Genomic DNA, 8,461 nt, shown 5'->3' with positions numbered 1-8,461 from the left:
ATAATCACATTTTGGACTAATATGAATAGGGAGTAACAGAATTACTCAGAGGCTACATGTGCTGCTGAAGATTACAGACACAGATGAGAGGTCTGCTCTGACTGTGGGCTATATTTAGCGTTGTTTTTGAACCTAAATAAGGACTAAATGTCTGCTGTGTGTAGTTCTTCTGTAGTTGGTAACATATCGGAGACTGCAAGGGTCAGTGGAAAGCAATTTTTACTGTTGATCAACATAACGAAAGGATAGTAAACTTGAATAATACACAAGGGTTAAAAAAAAAATTCACCCAGAAAAGGGAAGTTTTACAGCTAATTGACTCATTCTCTGGCCATCCAAGATGAATATAGTTTTTATTTTTCACTAAAACAACACTAGCGCTGCTCGAATATGGGAAAAATCATAATCACGATTATTTTGGTCATAACTGTGATCAGGATTATTCAAAACGATTACAGTTGAAGTCAAAATTATTCGCCCTCCTGTGAATTTTTTATTTATTTTTTTATAGATATTTCCCAAATGATGTTTAAGCAAGACATTTTCACAGTATTTTAAAATAGTTTTTCTTCTGGAGAAAGTCTCATTTGTTTTATTTTGGCTAGAATAAAAGCAGGTTTAAATATTTTGAAACCTATTTTAAGGTCAATATTATTAGCCCCCTTAAGCAATTTATTTTTTGGATTGTCTCCAGAAGAAACCACTGTTATACAATGACTTGCCTAATTACCTTAATTAAGCCTTTGAATCGCACTTTAATCTGTATGCTTGTATTTTGAAAAAATATCTGTGCTGTCACAGATATAAAATAACATATTAAAATAATATGTGCTGTCATCATAGCAAATATAAAAGAAATCAGTTATTAGAAATGAGTTATTAAATCTATTATGATTAGATATGTGTTGAAAAAAAAAAATCTTTGCATTAAACAGAAACAGAAAAAGGTCGCTAATAATTTAGGAGGGCTAATAATTCTGACTTCAGCTGTAATATATACAGTTATTTTCCTCCCTGTAAATAAAGAAAGGGAAATAAATACAATAGAATAAAAATACGAAACGCACTGTGCTTTAAGCATCATCACTGCAAGAAAAAAACTTTAATAATAGCTCCAGCAGTCCTTCAGTCAAGAGCAGTGAGGGATTTTCTCCTTTGGTTGTTTGATTACTGATAAAAACAGTCGGCAGCAGGAATTTAGTGCGCTGTCACTTTAAGAGCAGTGCGGTTCTTATTATTGGTTTCTCTTTCACATGTCTTTTGATTCTCAACTCGTTTATTACATAAATGAGGGTTAATATAAATAATCACTGCGTTTTAACACCTATTTGACCATTGAAGCGCTCACATTAAGATGACTTTAGATGTGTGTGCTCTGCTCGTCTCTGAGACTGAGCGCACACACACAACAGTATGCGGTCTCATTCGCACTTTTAAAATCATGAATGATTCGGATGTACATCAGTGAATGATGCGCATCCCGTGCTGCAAACGTTACATCACAGCACATGCTTTTAGTAATGTTCATGTGAAACTGAGCTTTGCAGAGCAACAAATGTGTACAACTGGAAAGGCGGCAGTATATGATGCAATAATTGTTTTATCTTGATTAATGCTTTCATAATTGTTAGAATCCAAAAATCGAAACCGAATTTTCAATTAATTGCACAGCCCTAAACAACACTGTAAAAGCGATAAGTTGTTTTACTTAAAGTGAGTAAACTCATTGCCTTATAAGCACAGGTTTGCATAACTAAAAGTGAATAAACCATGAGGTAGCTTGGAGCTCTTACATGGTTTGCGCTACATTCATTCTTCCGTGGAGGGGCGCCACACCAAAATTAATTCCAGTCACATTACAGTTGCACATACCATTGCACATACCAGACCATTGCACATACACTCATTACAATATCGATGCTCAAATAATATATTGCGCATTGCTCAATTACAATGAAAGGTAATTAACCAATTAAACTCTTCAAATGCAATGCAAATATTCTGTATAAAGTACTCAAAGATTAAATAAACTATTATTGACTGTATTTTGAAGTGTCCATGATATCAATAGTGTACATGTTCATTATCACAATATATATTGAATTATTGAAAACTTGCATTTGTCTATTGTCATCCAATGCAAAGGTGTAAAGAGAAAATAATAATATAACCCTGTTATATGACAATTGCAGATACACACATTGAGATTTCGATGCTCAAACAATACATTGTTCAGCTCTACTACTATTTCAACTATTAAGATAAGCAATTAAACACTTCAAATATAATACAAATATTCAAAGTATTACAAAATACATGCAATAGTTATTTAATCTTTTAAAGTGCTCATGATATCAATAGTGTACATGGTCATTATCATGATATATTGTGTTATTGAATATCTACATTTGTCTATTGTCATCTAATGCAAAGATATAACGGGAAAATAATGATAAATAATCTAATCCTGCGATATGACTGTTGCGAATACACACATTATGATACCAATGCACAAATGATATATTGTTCATACAAAATACAACTATTAAGATAATTAACCAATTTAACACTTCAAATGCAATGCAAATATTCTGTAAAAAGTTCTCAAAGATTAAATAAACTATTATTCACTGTATTTGTAAGTGCCCATGATATCAATATTGTGAATGTTCATTATCACGATATATTGCATTATTGAACATCTGCCTTTTGTCAATTAATGCAAAGGTGTAAAGAAAAAATAATAAATAATCCAATTCTGCGTTGTGACTATTGTGGATCCACATTTTGAGATTTCGATGCTCAAACAATACATTGTTCAACCCTATTACTATTTCAACTATTAAGATAATTAACCAATTAAACACTTCAAATGCAATGCAAATATTCAAAATACTGCATTTGTCTATTGTCAATTAATGCAAAGGTGTAACAGGAAAATGATAAGTAATCTAATCCTGCTATTTGACTATTACAAATACACACCTTATGATATTAACGCTCAAATGATATATTGTTCAGCCCCAATTACAACCATCAAGATAATTAACTAATTAAACACTTGAAATGCAATGCAAATATTCAAAATACTCCATAATACATGCAATAATTATTTAATCTTTCAAAACTGCCCATGATAACAATATTGTGATGTCCATTATCATGATATTGAATATCTGCATTTGTCTATTGTCAATTAATGCAAAGGTGTAACAGGAAAATGATAAGTAATCTAATCCTGCTATATAACTATTACAAATACACACCTTATGATATCGACGCTCAAATGATATATTGTTCAGTCCCAATTACAACCATCAAGATAAATAACTAATTAAACACTTGAAATGCAATGCAAATATTCAAAATACTCCAAAATACATGCAATAATTAATTAATCTTTTAAAACTGCCCATGATAACAATATTGTGATGTCCATTATCATGATATTAAATTATTGAATATCTACAGTTGTCTATTGTCAATTAATGCAAAGGTGTAACAGGAAAATTATAAATGACAAGTAATCTAATCCTGCTATTTGACTATTACAAATACACACCTTATGATATCAACGCTCAAATGATATATTGTTCAGCCCCAATTACAACCATCAAGATAATTAACCAATTAAACACTTGAAATGCAATGCAAATATTCAAAATACTCCAAAATACATGCAATAATTAATTAATCTTTCAAAACTGCCCATGATAACAATATTGTGCATGTCCATTATCATGATATTGAATTATTGAATATCTGTATTTGTCTATTGTCAATTAATGCAAAGGTGTAAAAGGAAAATGATAAGTAATCTATACACACCTTATGATATCGACGCTCAAATGATATATTGTTCAGTCCCAATTACAACCATCAAGATAATTAACTAATTAAACACTTCAAATGCAATGCAAATATTCTTAAGTACTTTAAAAGATTTAATTATTTTTTGGCAAGTTTATTTAAATAGCACATTTCATACACAGCGACAATTGAAAGTGCTTTACACAAACAGGAATAAAAGAAACAAGTATAAGAGAAATAAAAACAAATAATAAAATGGTAAAAAATTAATTAATAATAAAAAAAAGCATAAAAACAGATAAAATGTGTTATAAAAGAATGAAAAAGAAGAGCGATCTGTCAGTACTCATTCAGTAAAGGCACAGCTAAACAGATGTGTTTTCAGTCTTAATTTGAATACTGTTGGAGCACATCTGATCATTTCTGGAAGCTGATTCCAGCAGCAAGTATTTTATTATTATCGCATGTATTTTGAAGCACCCATGATATCAATGTTGTGCGTGTTCAACATCCCGATATATTGAATATCTGCATTTGTCTATTGTCATCTAATGCAAAGGTGTATTGGGAAAACGGCTGGAGCATCTCTTCGCCCAGTTCAGCCAGCAAAGACAATAGAGCAGCGCTGCCAAACACGCCAAGACAGCCTGTCAATCGCAAAATAAAAGCCTGGGGATTTCAGACTCCATGATGTGTTTTGTTCAGATACGCAGACAATATCTGACACAACAGCTCTTTACAATCTTCCAGAATTCTGCTTCCAAATTGCAGCCTTGTTAAATGCAATGCTTTGTTTTCGCTCTCCCCGCAGGATGAAAACAATGTCCTTTTGTTTATCAATGTCTGGATATAAAAAATATTACATTTTGCCTCTCCATCTTTGTGCTGTATTTTTTCTCTCTCTAATTGCTCATAACAATAAACTCTCCGGGATGCATTGTGAAGTTTAGCAAATCACATTAGAGAAGACGACGAAGAAAAACCATCCAAAACACAAACAAGGTCAGGAACAACATCCAAAACTTATTGAAAATTTTTACTTTTCTACAAACTCAAGTTCACGCATTCATCATCAGACAGTAAGATCGATGTAAAAACTCGTTCAATGCATTGAGGAAATGTTTAACTTGACATATTTATTTGATTTGTTGGATGATGATTAAGCAACACTTAAAATAATGGTTAATTAGTTGATGTTTTTTAGGTATTTACTAGCATGAAAGCAGTTATTAATCAACATTTAATAAGGCATCAGTGCTTCCTGCAGGTTTGAAATATACTTGCGGTGGTAGCTGGATTGAAACGCACCTTTTACCTACAGCACATAAATGGTCAATCACATGTGACAAACAAAAATGTGATTTTTTAACTGTATTTGTATTTATTATGACACTGTTATACAACTTTTCTTTTCAATGGGTTAAAGTTATTTAAAAAAAGGTTGTTGAAATAAAAGAAATCGGTAACAGTTTATAATAACTACACACTATAAATCATTTATTAAGCATTAGCAAATAGTGAATTCATTATCTGTTAAGCATTAACTCTACATTAATAAGCGTTAGTAAGCAGTTTATAACTGCAGCTACAAATGCTGTGTTCTTGACTTATAAGCACCTATATGCTGTGCTTAATAATTGTGTTTTCATACTTAGTTAATGATTTATTTTTCATTACTAAATTAAGTATCGCATTATTTACAAACCATTTGTATTTAAAGTAGTTGAGGGTTTTAGGATCATTCAGAATGAGTTAGTAAATGATTAATAAACTATTGAAATCAACGTTTATATGTCTTATTATTCAGGCATATATACTAATAGTTAACTAATATGTTAATAAATGCTTTATTAACTCAACTTCATGCAGTTTTGTGACCTAATCTAAAGTGAGGACTATTTATGCTTTATAAATCCCTTATAAATGACAAATAAAGGCTCAGTTAAATTCTAAACAGGAAAAATGACATTATTCATTCCTTTTCATTTAAAGATAAACAAATAAAACTGTACTTCAAATGAGAAATAAATCTTTGCAACCTTATCTAAAGTAAAATAACTGTAGAGTTTAAACATTGCATCTTATTATATGGTTAAATTATTCTGTTGTTTTATCCAGTTTTATGTCATATTTTGACACTCCTGTTATTCAGCAATGTTTGAACTTTACAGTAATTTTATTTTTTAGAAAAGATTGCAAAGATTATTGTTCATTTGATTCTGAGCCTTTATTTGTCATTTATAAGGGATTTATAAAGCATAAATAGTCCTCACTTTAGATTAGCTCACACAACTAGATGAAGTTGAGTTAATAAAGCATTTATTAACATATTAGTTAACTATTAGTATATGCCTGAATAATAAGACATATAAATGTTGATTTTAATAGTTTATTAATCATTTACTAACTCATTCTGAATGATCCTAAAAACCCTCAACTACTCTTAAATAAAAATGGTTTGTAAATAATGCAATACTTAATTTAGTAATGAAAAATAAATCATTAACTAAGTATGAAAACACAATTATTAAGCACAGCATATAGGTGCTTATAAGTCAAGAACACAGCATTTGTAGCTGCAGTTATAAACTGCTTACTAACGTTTATTAATGTAGAGTAAATGCTTAACAGATAATGAATTCACTAGATGCTAATGCTTAGTAAATGATTTATAGTGTGTAGTTATTATAAAGTGTTACCAAGAAATCCACTATTTCTCTTTTATGCTATTTAGGAGCCATGCGCACAGGTAAAGGCTGCTCTCTCTCTCTCTCTTTCTCTAAAGTTGCTTTATTGGCATGACATTTACAGTATTACCAAAGCATTTTAGAGATGTAGTAAAGTATGTAATAAATTAACATCATTAAATTAATAATAATAATATTAATAATAATAATAACAACAACAACAACAACAACAACAACAACAACAACAACAACAACAACAACAACAAGCAGGGGCGTCGCTTGACCCATTTACTGGGGCACGTGCCCCAGTAAAAAAAAAAAAAAACATTCACCAGTGCCCCAGTAAATGCTTTGAGATGCGATTTACTTTATATGCAAGTGTATTTATTAAAAGTGGTCATCTCTGAACAAAGTCATTTTTCTCTATATGCAACTGTATCAACGCTGGTGGTACCAATGTTTAATCAAAAAGCAAACTGAGCATGGGCGCAGAAAAAAAACATTCCCGCACACCTTATGCATCGCCCCTGCTTGAAGCTGACAGGCTGCTCTACTCCCGGTTTAAGTTGTGAACATAAATGCCGGAAAAATAGCTGCGGCGCTCGTGCGTTGTGAAACCAACGTAACAGTCTTTTATACGGAGGTGTCGGCACGCAGTGAGTTTTGCAAGTCAACAAAAAGTTGATGTGTATATATATATATATATATATATATATATATATATATATATATATATATATATATATATATATATATATATATATAAATAAATAAAATGTTAATTTTTAAATAGTTTAAATAATTTGATGGTGATCTTATTTAGACTGGGCATGGCTCCTGAAAGATTTTTTTGTATAAAGCAAAAAGGAGGGATGATGAGTCAGGGAGGTAAGACTTAATAAACCTGATTCTCGGCCATGAGTCGGGTCTAAGACAACACACAACAGATAATTCTATAAAACGTCTTTTTTTTGTATTCTATTGAATTATTTATAGAATTTCATTCTAATAATAAATTCGTTCATATATTCATAATAATATTCATGCAAAATATTTCTTAAATTATCTTAGCACCACTCCAGTTGTGTGCCAGTTATTACTGTAGGATTAATCGCTGTTATTTATTATATATTTGTTTAAGGCCTGTGACTGTATGAGCATTTCACAAAAGTGAGAGAGACTCAGACACCAAAAATGATAACATTTATAGATTTAACAAAGATTAATTGCATTAAATTTATATAATGAAGATTAAGTTTACACTTGATTGTTCAATTTTCGTACCTAAACATGGGTTGACTATTTTAGTCAACACAAACTAAGACTAAAAGACTTTAACCAAAATAAAATATGTCATCATGTGTATGTGTTTTTAAGGCCTGTGACTGTATGAGCACTTCAAGAAAGTGTAAAGCATTAGGATATGATAAAATGATGATAACATCTGTAGATTTAACAAAGATTATTATTATTATTATTATTATTATTATTATTATTATTATTATTATTATTATTATTATTATTATTATTAGGCATCATGGTGGCATAGTGGGTAGCATGATCGCCTCACAGCAAGAACATCGTCCGCAGCGTAAGACATATGCTGGATAAGACGGTGGTTCATTCCGCTGTGGCAACCCCTGATTAATAAAGGGAATAAGTCGAAAAGAAAATGAATTAAATTATTATTGTTGTTTTTTTTTTACCCTTGATTATTCCATTTTTGTACCTAAATATGATTCAAATCACCAGAAGAATACAAGCCAACAAAAACAACTTGGAAAGGGTTTGGCTATTTTTGGTGAAATAGCCAAATGCCAAATAGCCAAACGGAAATGCTTGAAGTTTCTGCCAACCCGACTCTTCACCATAACTTTTCAATCCAGATGGATGGGGCAACCATTACTGCATCCAAAATGGTAAAAAGCCTTGGAGTAACGATTGATGACCAACTAAACTTCTCT

Source organism: Danio aesculapii, chromosome 8 (genome assembly GCF_903798145.1).
Source record: "Danio aesculapii chromosome 8, fDanAes4.1, whole genome shotgun sequence".
Classification (NCBI taxonomy): domain Eukaryota; kingdom Metazoa; phylum Chordata; class Actinopteri; order Cypriniformes; family Danionidae; genus Danio; species Danio aesculapii.
The sequence above is the reverse complement of the archived record's forward strand: the minus strand, read 5'-3'. Positions refer to the sequence as shown.